Here is an 11,142-nt window from a genome sequence, read left to right on the forward strand (position 1 = left end):
TCTGTACGATGAATCTGTTTGTTTTCTTGGCAGTCCATTGTACATTCAATACTCTTCTCCAGCACCACAGCTCAAAGACGTCAATTCTCCTTCTATCCTCCGTAGTCATTGTCCAACTCTCTGATGCATAACAAGTGATTGCAAAAACGATGGCCTGTATCAGGTGGACCTTAGTCAGGAGTTAAGCTCAATCAAAGATCCAACTTTCCCGATTGCTCTCTCTATGCCTTCTTGTCCCTGATTGATCCCTTGAGGTTTTCTAGGCAGAGAGAAAACTAGTACTTTCATGGAAAGGGTACTATCTCTGTTGCTTTTACTCTCTGGAGTAACTTCTATCCTCATTTCCTACTGCTGGTGAAACCGCTTGTCTGCCCCATCGGAAGCATGGTAATGACCCTTGACCACTCTTTTGACTTTGTTAGCACTAGTAGTTTCCTATGGTCTGCCTGAACTTAGACTGAGACTCTCAGATTGAAGCCACCTTTTGTACAAGGTGATTTCATCATTTACTGCAGTAGTTCGCCTCGAGAACTTGCTAGTTAAACCTGGAGGACACTGGAATCTCATTAAAAGACCCAGGAAATTCTGCTTCATAAAGCTGAAAGCCAATGGCAGATGCAAGCAGTTTTAGGCTCTCTAAAGGATTGCTTCATCGAAGATTTTTCAGGTGAAGGTGGCAAAGAAGAATCCCTTTCCACGAACGCTCAAATCTGCCCTGACATTTCAGAGGTTTTATTTACTCTGGTGGGAACAGACTTGATAACTTTTTCTCTCTCAGAGACAATCCCATCTCCCTTTCCTATCTCTCCGAAGCTTCCTCTTTTACCCTGTGGGTTTCTAAACCCGGTGGGGGTGGGGGGAAGGCTATCCTTATCTTGAATTACAGCCAATATCCTGTTCTTGTTATGGATTAAAGTCTCCATGCTTAGTCTTCAGAAGCCTTGGTGATGCTGTAAGTGCTCAGCTGCTAACCCGAAAAGTCAGCAGTTCAAACCCACCAACCTCAGAGAAAGATGAGTAGTCTGCTTTTAAAGACTATAGATCCGGAAATAACATTAGAAGTTACGTAACTGTTAAATAATCTGGGGTAAATAAATGCACAGGAAAGGAGAACCTAAAATGTAAAGTTACAATCATAAAGTGCCTTGCTGTTTCTATGGGAACCTGGCTAAACAAATTATTAGAACTCAGCCAGCAGAGGTCAAGGGCTAGTTATCATCCAATCAGGGCCAAGAGTACACACATTACCTCATAAGGAAGATGCCAGTGCTATAGAAAGCTGCCATGTGCAGTAAAGTAGCATGTGAGACCTGGTGATTCCACCAATAGCCAACCTGAATAGGAACTTTCAACAAAATCATCCCATTGTTCCAGACGCTTCTATCCTTTATTACTATGAAACCTACCCTAAAACGCTGTATAAGCATCTAGTCCCTCATAGCCATTGTCTTCTCCTCCCATTCTCCTCTCTCAAACACACTACCTTCACATTCACTTTCAGTAAGAAATTGCCTTTACCTTAACTTTTACTCCTGCCTCTTCGTCTTGCCTGGTAAGTTGGATGGACAACTGATCTCAGTGACCCCTGAGTTTCTGGGACTCTAATTAAACTCCCCCAACTGCAAGAAGGACTTGGCCCATGTCAGGAATATGTCAAGCCAACCAGCCAATATATCTTTTAAGAGCCATTAAAATTGCGTCTGCTCTCTGGAGCCTCTGTGATGCTGAACTTCTGACTGTCTCCCACCCATCTCAATTCTTTGGCCAGGCAGCAGAGTGGAAATGGAAGCAGGACACTCACTGAACAGTAACAATAGAGCAATTCTACTTTATTCCATAAGGTTGCTATAAGTCATCCAACAGCAAAGGGTTGGATTGGTTTGTTTTGTTTTCTAGCATTGGCTCTTGATAGCGATAGAAAGTTTGAGAAATTTAGACAACTCGAATGCTAAACTTCTGTCACTGAAAGTTTAGCTTTCTCTAGTACTATTTTTAATGTTTATCACAAATTTTAATTATAAATTAATAATGTGATACAATATCATGTTTAATACTATTATTTTAAACTTCAAAACTCAATTACCAAAACCTATATCTGTAGCTATAGAACATTTCTACAATACCATAGTTCCTGTAAAACTACAATACTGCTTCCATCCTCTGTCTTTCTTCAAATGTATGGGGGTTTCTAAAGTTATGGGACACCAGGATGTATTAGTGTCAAACTAGAGAAAATTAGGCATTGTAATTATGTCTGGGAAAGGCAGCCCTGTTCAAATGGTTTTGGAGACAGAAGACTTAGATTAAATTAAACAGCCATTGTGAGACAGACTAGGTTACATGTAAAATTGCTCATGAGAATTGAGACAGCCTAGGTGATGAGAGACACTCAAGCATTGAGGACTCTCCTTCATAGGGTCAATATGAGTCGCCTGAGACTTGGCAGCACTTAACAACAGCAACAACAACAACAGGTTTGTTTGATTATAAATCAGGGTGAAATATCTCTCAGGGAGGAGAGATAGGGAATGGCAAAGGACACACCGACAAAGGAGATTAATCAGAACTGGTTTTGACAAACACTGTGGCAATGGGACAATTAAAACAGACTTTCAAGGGAAAAAAAGAAAAAAAAAAAGAGGAACGAACTGGCGGGGTAGGTAGAGTAAATAGTGCAGCAATGAATGAATGGAAAGCCAAAATCTCTGTAAATGTTCATTAAAATTAATAAAATTTAATTTAAAAAAACAGGTTTGTTTGAGGACTTAAAGCTCAGAAAGCTGCTGCATGCTTATGTTATGAGCCTTTATGTAAGTCATTTCAAACCTCTCAAACTTTTCTCTGAATTGTCAACCACAATATTGAAAATATTGCAATGACATACCAACACACTCCTTGGTACTTAGGAAGTTTCTCCAACATTCACACAGACCTTGGAATTAAAAAAGAACTAGCCTTCCTCAATGAGCTCTGTTGGTATGTGGGTAGGGAACTGAGCTGCTATCCCAAAGGCAGGTGGTTCAAATGCACTATCTTCTTCTCAGAGAATATTGGGCAATATCCTCCCATGTGATTTACAGTGTCTGCAAACTTGCTAGAGAGGGTCAGCTAAATGTCGATTTTGACCCGATGGCTTGGAGTTAGACTTAGACCTGGAGTGAGCCTCCTTCAGAACAATAAGTATACCAGCAGTAGGCCATTTTTATTAGCATAATATTCACCCCGTCCTCTCCCTAAAATCTACTTCTGAAAAAACTCTTCTGACACAGAATACTTTGTGTTAATAAAAAACACTTTTCCTGAAGTTTTCCCATTTTGTTTGTACATATAATTGCCATCTCCTCTAGAATCTTGCATCAATCTTGTATCAGTGAAAACCTTTCTGACCAGCTGTCACTTCCTATAAAAAAAAACTTTGTAAGAACCTTGAGCTCTAGAAGATATTACTCTGATTGCAAACCCTCTGTTTTCTGTCTTTACACAATATGCCAAAAGAAAACTATTTTTTTTTGCTATTGAAAATATAAATATTTTTCTCTTAAAACAGTTCAGATTACGGAGGCAAGCCAGAAAACGTTTATCAAAAGGTCTGGGCAGCTGCAGAATTATGTTCATATGGGAAGTCTCAGGTGTTCCTGATAAACTTTCATTTTAATTATAATTCACAGTGGAAAGAAGTTGTGCTGCAATCTTGAAGGCACATAGTTTGAGGCTACCAACTGCTTCTCTGGAGTAGGATGGGTAATCTCTTCCCGTGTGATTAACTGCCCCTGAAAACCCACTGGAAGGTCACCCATGGGTCTGTTTCCAACTTGACAGTACACAACAACAACAACAGCAGCAATCCCTGTTTTAAGTTTTCTGCAAGAGTGTTCAAGTGCCATGTATTCACAGAAGGAAACATGACTGACATATCTCCTTTTAGAGGAACAGCCATGAAGGAAAAAGCCTATAGCCCTTAACCCACGTTGACAAAGCTATGATAAACCCTTAATTCGACAGACTCCATATTGGTCATTAGTTGTATGTGCTTCCTGATTTCCACAATACCTTCTTATACAAAGAAATTCCTACCTTTACTTTTCTCCTGCCTTTCAGTTCCCTTTTTGAGGAAATATCCTTTGTTGAGATAATATTTTTCAAAGACACTATGCTCTATCTCCATTTAACATGTGGCAAGTGAAAATAAAGTTTTCTCATTCACACCCTCTGCAATGAAACTGGTTAGATGTAAAGGGTAATTTTGATTGCTGCTCTTCTGTTATTAGCTTTGTGACAGTAGGGAATAGGAGAAGAGGGGCTGTTGCAGATCAATCCCCTGGAGGAATCATCCCTAGTGTCATTACAAGTAATTCTGCAGACACTATGTGATTTGAATTTTACATGTCCAGACCTTGTGCCCTAGAATTTGACACATGCCACAGACCTGGGCAATTAGCAGTAACCCTGCTTGATTATAACTTAAAAGTTGGGTTAATAACTAAAAGGTATGTGGTAATTCCACTATGGGTCAGAATTGACTCAATGATACTACTTTGGTTTTGGATTTTGTTTTTAATTCCTTAGATATAAGAAGGGGTGTTTGATCCACTACAAGCTTTCTTTATTTTTCAAAATTGGTTTTCAGTTAATTACTCATGTGTATTTTATTTTCTAAAATTAATTGCAATTGTACAAAACATTTATTTACAACATTGTATCAAATCCTCATTGTGGATGCACATGGAGAAACACACACAGAGTGAGCAGGACAGCTAGAATTTGAGTAAGAACTATTATTAAAACAATTAGTTAGGGAGCTGCAGGAGCAGTGAATCTCAGCTGGGAGAAGTGAGTCTCAGTGGGAAGCAATGACCCCAGAAGAAAACAAGACAGTGGGAATTTGAGTGAGCTACTTATGACGAGATCACTGCTGATTGCTGGAATACATGGAAACTCTCAACCTTGTGTAGGAGGGAGTGAGACAGATGGAGCTCGACTGCATGGCAGACCCAGTTCTTGAGGGTAAAACCAAGGCTTCCTTGTTTTCCATGCATGCCCCCACTGTGTGTATCTGCGTGTGCATCTTCAATCCTGCTTTTCCCATGTGCACCTGTCCATGTGTCCACTCTATATGCATCCACATGCACACGTCTGCTGAGCCCTCTTCTGGAGAAGTGACTTCATATCAAGAACCTGCTATGACTTAAATTTCAAAAACTACTACAGCAATATCACAAAAGAAGCAGACTCCTTCACACCCTACACAAGCCAAACGCAAGATGTCACCTCCAAAAAGTGCACAGTATAAATGGATTTCCTGAAGCCGGAAAGTCTGATGGCATTTTCTGACACAGAATTTAAAAGAACAATGACTGAATATTTTCAATTGGTGAAAAACAAACTTGAAGGATTACAGTGCAAGCAAAAACCAGGAGGAGCTTAAAAAAAATCCAAAACAATGTAGATAAAACAAACAAGGCATTAGAGGTCCTGAGACAAAACATAAAACCACAATCCAGTATATGAGCTCCAATGTTTAGATGCTGTCAACATGATGGAAGGACATATGAACAGAGTTGAAAAGATAGAACACAGAACCAGTGAAATGCAAGATAGAATTGTCATCACTAATCTGCTAGAAGGAAAAGCAGAATAAAAAATAAAGGAAAAAGAAGAAAATGTAAGAATAATAAGAGACATTATGAAGAGAAATAATATGGACAAGATTGTAATTCCAGAACAGGGAGAAGAAAGTAAAGACATCAAAAAAGTTGTTGAAGAATTACCAGAAGGAAATTTCCCAGGATTAATGAAGAATGAGGAAAATATATATCAAAGAAGCTGAGCAAACACCATATAGAATTGACCCCAAAAGAAAAACACCAAGGCATATCATAGACAATTTGCCAGAATAAAATATAAGGAGAGAATTTGAAATCAGAGAGGAAGAAACAAAGAGTAACCTATAAGGGAGAACAAATAAGATTAAGTGCTGATTTCTCAGCAGAAATCATGAGAGCAAAAAGAGAGTGGAATGACATATATTGAATGCTCAAAAGACACATCTGTCAAAGAAGAATATTATACCCAGCAAAACTTCCCATCAAATATGAAGGAGAAATCAAGATTCCCAGAAAAAAAACATAATCTAAGGAAGTTTGGGAAAACAAGAGCAGCATTGCAGGAAACACTGAGAGATGTCCTTCTTACAGAGGTGTAACAGAAAGCAGGACGGAATAAAGTAACTACCAACATAACCAAAAAGAACTCAACAAAATGATAGCAATACAGTCTTACCTCTCAATAATCACACTGAAAGTAAATGTTTTAAATGCACCACTTAAAAGAAAAAGAGTATCAGATTGGGTAAAAAACAAAATCCATCAATATGCTGGCTACAAGAGACACACCTGAAAAGTGAAGATAATGATTAAAAATTAAAGGGTGGGGATAAAATATACCAAGCAAAAGGCAACCAGAAAAAAGCAAGAGTAGTGATATTAATCTTTGGTAAAAAAAATTTCAACACGAAAACCATCATAAAGGACAAGGAAGGTAACTACAAATGCGTAAAGGGTCAATAGAAAAAGAGGACATAACAATAATAAGTATCTATGCACCAAATGATAGAGCTGCAAAATATATAAAACAAACATTAACAAAACTGAAAAAGAAATAGACAACACCACCATAATAGTGGAAGACTTCAATGCACCACTCTCCAGAAAAGATAGAACACCAGAAAGAAACTCAGCAAAGATGCTGAAGAATTAAACCACAGAATAAACCATCTCAATCTCAGAGATATTTATAGGCTAATGCACAAAAAAAAACCCCACAGTATAACTTCTTCATCAACGTGCATGGAATGTTCTCCAGAATAGATCACATTTCAGATCACAAGGCAAGCATCAATAAATTGAAAAACACAGAAATAATACAAAGCATCTTCTCAGACCACAATGCTACAAATATAGAAATCAATAGCAAGAGGATAAAGGAGAAAAAAATATACATTTGGAAGGAGAACAACGCCTTGCTTGAATATGACAGGGTACTAGAAGAAATGAAAACTGAAATTAAAAAGTTCATTGAAACAAATGACAATGAAAACACAACTTACCAAAACCTCTGGGAAACAGCAAAGCCAGTAATCAGAGGTCAATTTATAGAAATAAGCAAACACATCAAAAGGCAGAAAAAAAGACCATTGATTCTCTAATATTACATCTCCAACAAATTGAAAAAGAACAGCAAGAAAACCCAACACCCACTTAAAAAAACCCGGAAATTATAAAAATTTGGGCAGAAAGAAATGAATTAGAAAACAGAACAATTAAAACCATCAACAAAATCAGGAGTTGGTTCATAGAAAAGGTCAATAAAATCTACAAACCACTAGCAAAACTAACAAAGTAAAATAAGAAAAAGACACATATAATCTGATTAAAAGATGAAATGGGCAATGTCACAACAGATGCAACTAAAATAAAAAGGCTAACAATGGAATATAATGAAAATGTATACTCAAACAAATATGAAAACCTATAGGAAATGGACAAATACTTAGAAACTCACAACCTACCTAAACTTATACAAACTGAAATTGAACACTTGAACAGACCCATTTCAAAAGAAGAAATTGAAAAGGTAATAAAACAACATCCAGCCACAAAAAAAGCCCTGGAGCAAATGGTTTTACAAGTAAATTTTGTCAAACATTCAGAGAAGAACTGTCACCAGTTCTACATAAACTATTTCAGAAAATAGAAAAAGATGGAGTTTTCCCAGACTTATTCTATGAAACAAACATATCATTGAGACCTAAGCCAGGTAAAGATACCAACAAAATATTTAACAGTATCTCTCAACACAGGTGTAAAAATTCTGAATAAAATCCTGGCCAATAGAATCTAATTATACATAGAAAAATTAATTCACTATGAGCAAGTGGGATTCATAACAGGTATGCAAGGATGGTTCAACATAAGAAAAACAATCACTGTAATTTAGCACATAAACAAAACAAAGAACAAAAACCACATGATCCTATTAATTGATGCAGATAAAGACCTTTGATAAAGTCCAACACATTTTCCTGATTAAAACACTCAACAAAATAGGAATAGAGGGAAATTTTCTCAACATAGTAACAAGTATATATGCAAACCTGAGAGCCAACATTGTTCTCGACAGAGAGAGATTAAAGGCATTCCCTTTGAGAACAAGAACTAGGCAAGGATGTGCACTATCAATTCTCTTATTCAATATTGTATTGGAAGTCTTAGCAATAGCAATAAGACAAGAGAAGGAAATAAGAGATGTCCAAATTGGCAAAGAGGAGGTAAAATTATCTCTCTATGCAGGTGATAGAATAATATACTTAGAAAACCCTAAAGACTCAGCAAGAAAACTACTGGGCATAGTTAACCAATTTAACAAAGTGGCAGAACACAACATCAACATACAAAAATCAAATGGATTTCTCTACAGTGACAAAGAGACTACAGAACTGGAGCTAAGAAAATCAATACCCATCACAATAGCAAACACAAGATTAAATACTTGGGAGTAAATTTAACTGGAAACACAAAGGATCTGTTCAAAGAAAATTATGAAATATTATTACAAGAAACAAAAAAAGACCTGGAGAAATGGAAGATATCCCTTGCTCATGGATAGGAAGACTCAATGTTGTAAAAATCACAATACTACCAGAGGCAGTTTACACTTTTAATGTAATCCCAGTACAAATACCAATTCCATTCTTCAATGAGATGGAAAAGGCAATCTCCAATTTCATTTGGAATGGAAAGAGGCCTGGATAAGCAAAACACTCCTTAAAAAGAGACACAAGGTAAGAGGCATCTCACTTGCTGATTTCAAATCCTACTACATTGTCATGGTGGTCAAGACAGCATGGGACTGGTATAAGGACAGTCATAAAAATCAATAGAATAGAATTGAGAACCCAGAAATCAGCCCATCTACCTATGGTCAACCGATTTTTGACAAGAAGATGAAATTAGTCAAGTGGGGAAATGATAGGCTCTTTAGCAAATGTTGTTGACAAAATTGGAAAACTATTTGCAGAAAACTCAAGCAAGACCCACATCTCACATCATACACAAAAACCAACTGAAAGTGGATCAAGGACCTAGGACTAAAATTAAGGACTGTAAACTTCATTAGAGAAAAGCTTGAAAGAACTCTAAAAACCCTAATCCACAACACAAACAGTCTTCCAGGCATCCTGAAAAACCTACAACCAGGAGAGGATAAAATAGATGAATGGGACCTTCTAAGAGTTAAATCCCTATGCACAACCAAAAACTCTTTCAGCAGGGTAAAAATGAAAACCACAGACTGGGAAAAATATTTGGTGATGAAATGTTGGATAAGGTACCACAGCAACATAAAGATAAATGGGCACAGAATATGAACAGACATTTCAACAAAGAAGACATTCACATAGCCAACAAACACATGAAAAAAATGTTCAAAATCCCTTGCTCTAAGAGAGATGCAAATCAAAACAACTATGAGATTTCATCTCACCCCAGTAAGATTGTAAAATTCAACAGAGCAGCAAACAGCAAACACTGGCAAAGTGCAACCACTGTGGAAGGCATTCTTCAAACATTCTTCTAGGTGATATAGCACTGGTCTGTGCATTGCTGTACAGAGGTAACTCATGGTTGCTATGATGCCAAACACTGTGACACTGATGTGTCAAATGTGATAATGGTTACCCATGGTGGACAGTGTTTGGTGGAGCTTCCTGACTAAAACAAGCTTGGAAGCAGGAGTGGCATACACTTCCGAAATGGCTTGCCTCTGAAAAATCTATGAACAGTGCTCAGGCCTTTCATTCAAAGGGTCACTATGAGTCGTCTACGACTTGATAGCACCTAAAAACAACAACTGTGGAAGGCAGTATGGTGCTTTCTCAAAAAGTTGGAGATAGAAATTACATTTGACCCAGCAATTCCACTACTAGGAATATATCCTAAAGAAACCAGAACTGTTACCCAAGCAGATATATGCACACCTATGTTTATTGCTGCTTTGTTCATAATAGCAAAGAGTTGGATTGTTATCCTAGTGCCCATCAACAAAGGAATGGATAGAGAAACTGCAGTATATTCATACAATGAATGCTGTGCAGCATTGAAAACCAAGAAACTCGTGAAATATACAAAGGAGGACATTATGTTAAGTGAAATATCTCAATCACAAAAGGACAAATACTGTCACTGTTATAAAATGGGACTGACATTGAGTTTGGGGAGAAACTAAAAGAAGAGGGGATAAATAATATATACTGCATTCAAACAGATGAGGGAGAGAACTGTTTAAAAGGGATATAAGATCAGGTATTTTTTTACATGGCAAAATTCCAAAATAAGAGCTGTATTGTAAAGTGGACTGGGGTTGGGGTGCGTGGGTAGATTTCTATAACAATGAAAGAACTTTTTTTTCCTTTTCAAAGAGAAAAGCAAACTGGGGTGGGGAGGAGTGGGCAGGGAAGAAACTGTGCAACGATGAACAAATGGAAATCCAAGTTATCTATAATATTTTATTAAAACCTCAATTAAAAAAAATCCTCACTGTGCCTTCTTTTTCCTTTCATCCCATGCAACCATTCACTCATCCTCATTCCCACTCCCTCCCCTCCTGTCCCTATCAACATTCCACTCTGTCAAACCTCCAGTTGTTTCTGTGTGTAAACCTTCCTTGTGAATCTTTCTGTGTGAAATCAGGCTGCTTCTTGTAGGCAAGAAGTCTCTTCTTCTGATCAAAATGGGTGAGTGATGCAAGTCTTGGTCAAGGTTGCTAACCACAATATGCATAATGCCTGATCTTCCAATCATTTCTGATTGGCCTTCCTTCACCTATTTCAATAAGACGTTTATTATCCCTTCGTTTCCTGCACTCAATCCACACCCTGTAGCAATTCTATTTTTAATAATAGCAGTATTTGTCCTTTTTTTTTTTGTAAATTCTGGATTCTTTATTTGGAATAAAATATTCTTGTCTTACATAGTAGGCAATAAAAAGGAATACGGAATACACATGATTAACCATAAATGAAGAGAAAACCAGCGCAAAATGCGGCAGACAATACATCTCCAACTTATTGCAAAGGCCACACTACTT

The 11,142-nt window shown here is 37.3% G+C and overlaps 1 pseudogene; it reads right to left on the minus strand.

Annotated features, from left to right (window-relative positions):
- Nucleotides 1-535: 535 nt before the first annotated feature.
- LOC102859317 overlaps nt 536-11,142 on the minus strand; it is an 11,388-nt pseudogene continuing 781 nt past the window's right edge.

The sequence above is a fragment of the Elephantulus edwardii genome, unplaced genomic scaffold (genome assembly GCF_000299155.1).
Source record: "Elephantulus edwardii isolate Elephantulus edwardi_28Jun2011 unplaced genomic scaffold, EleEdw1.0 scaffold00097, whole genome shotgun sequence".
NCBI lineage: Eukaryota > Metazoa > Chordata > Mammalia > Macroscelidea > Macroscelididae > Elephantulus > Elephantulus edwardii.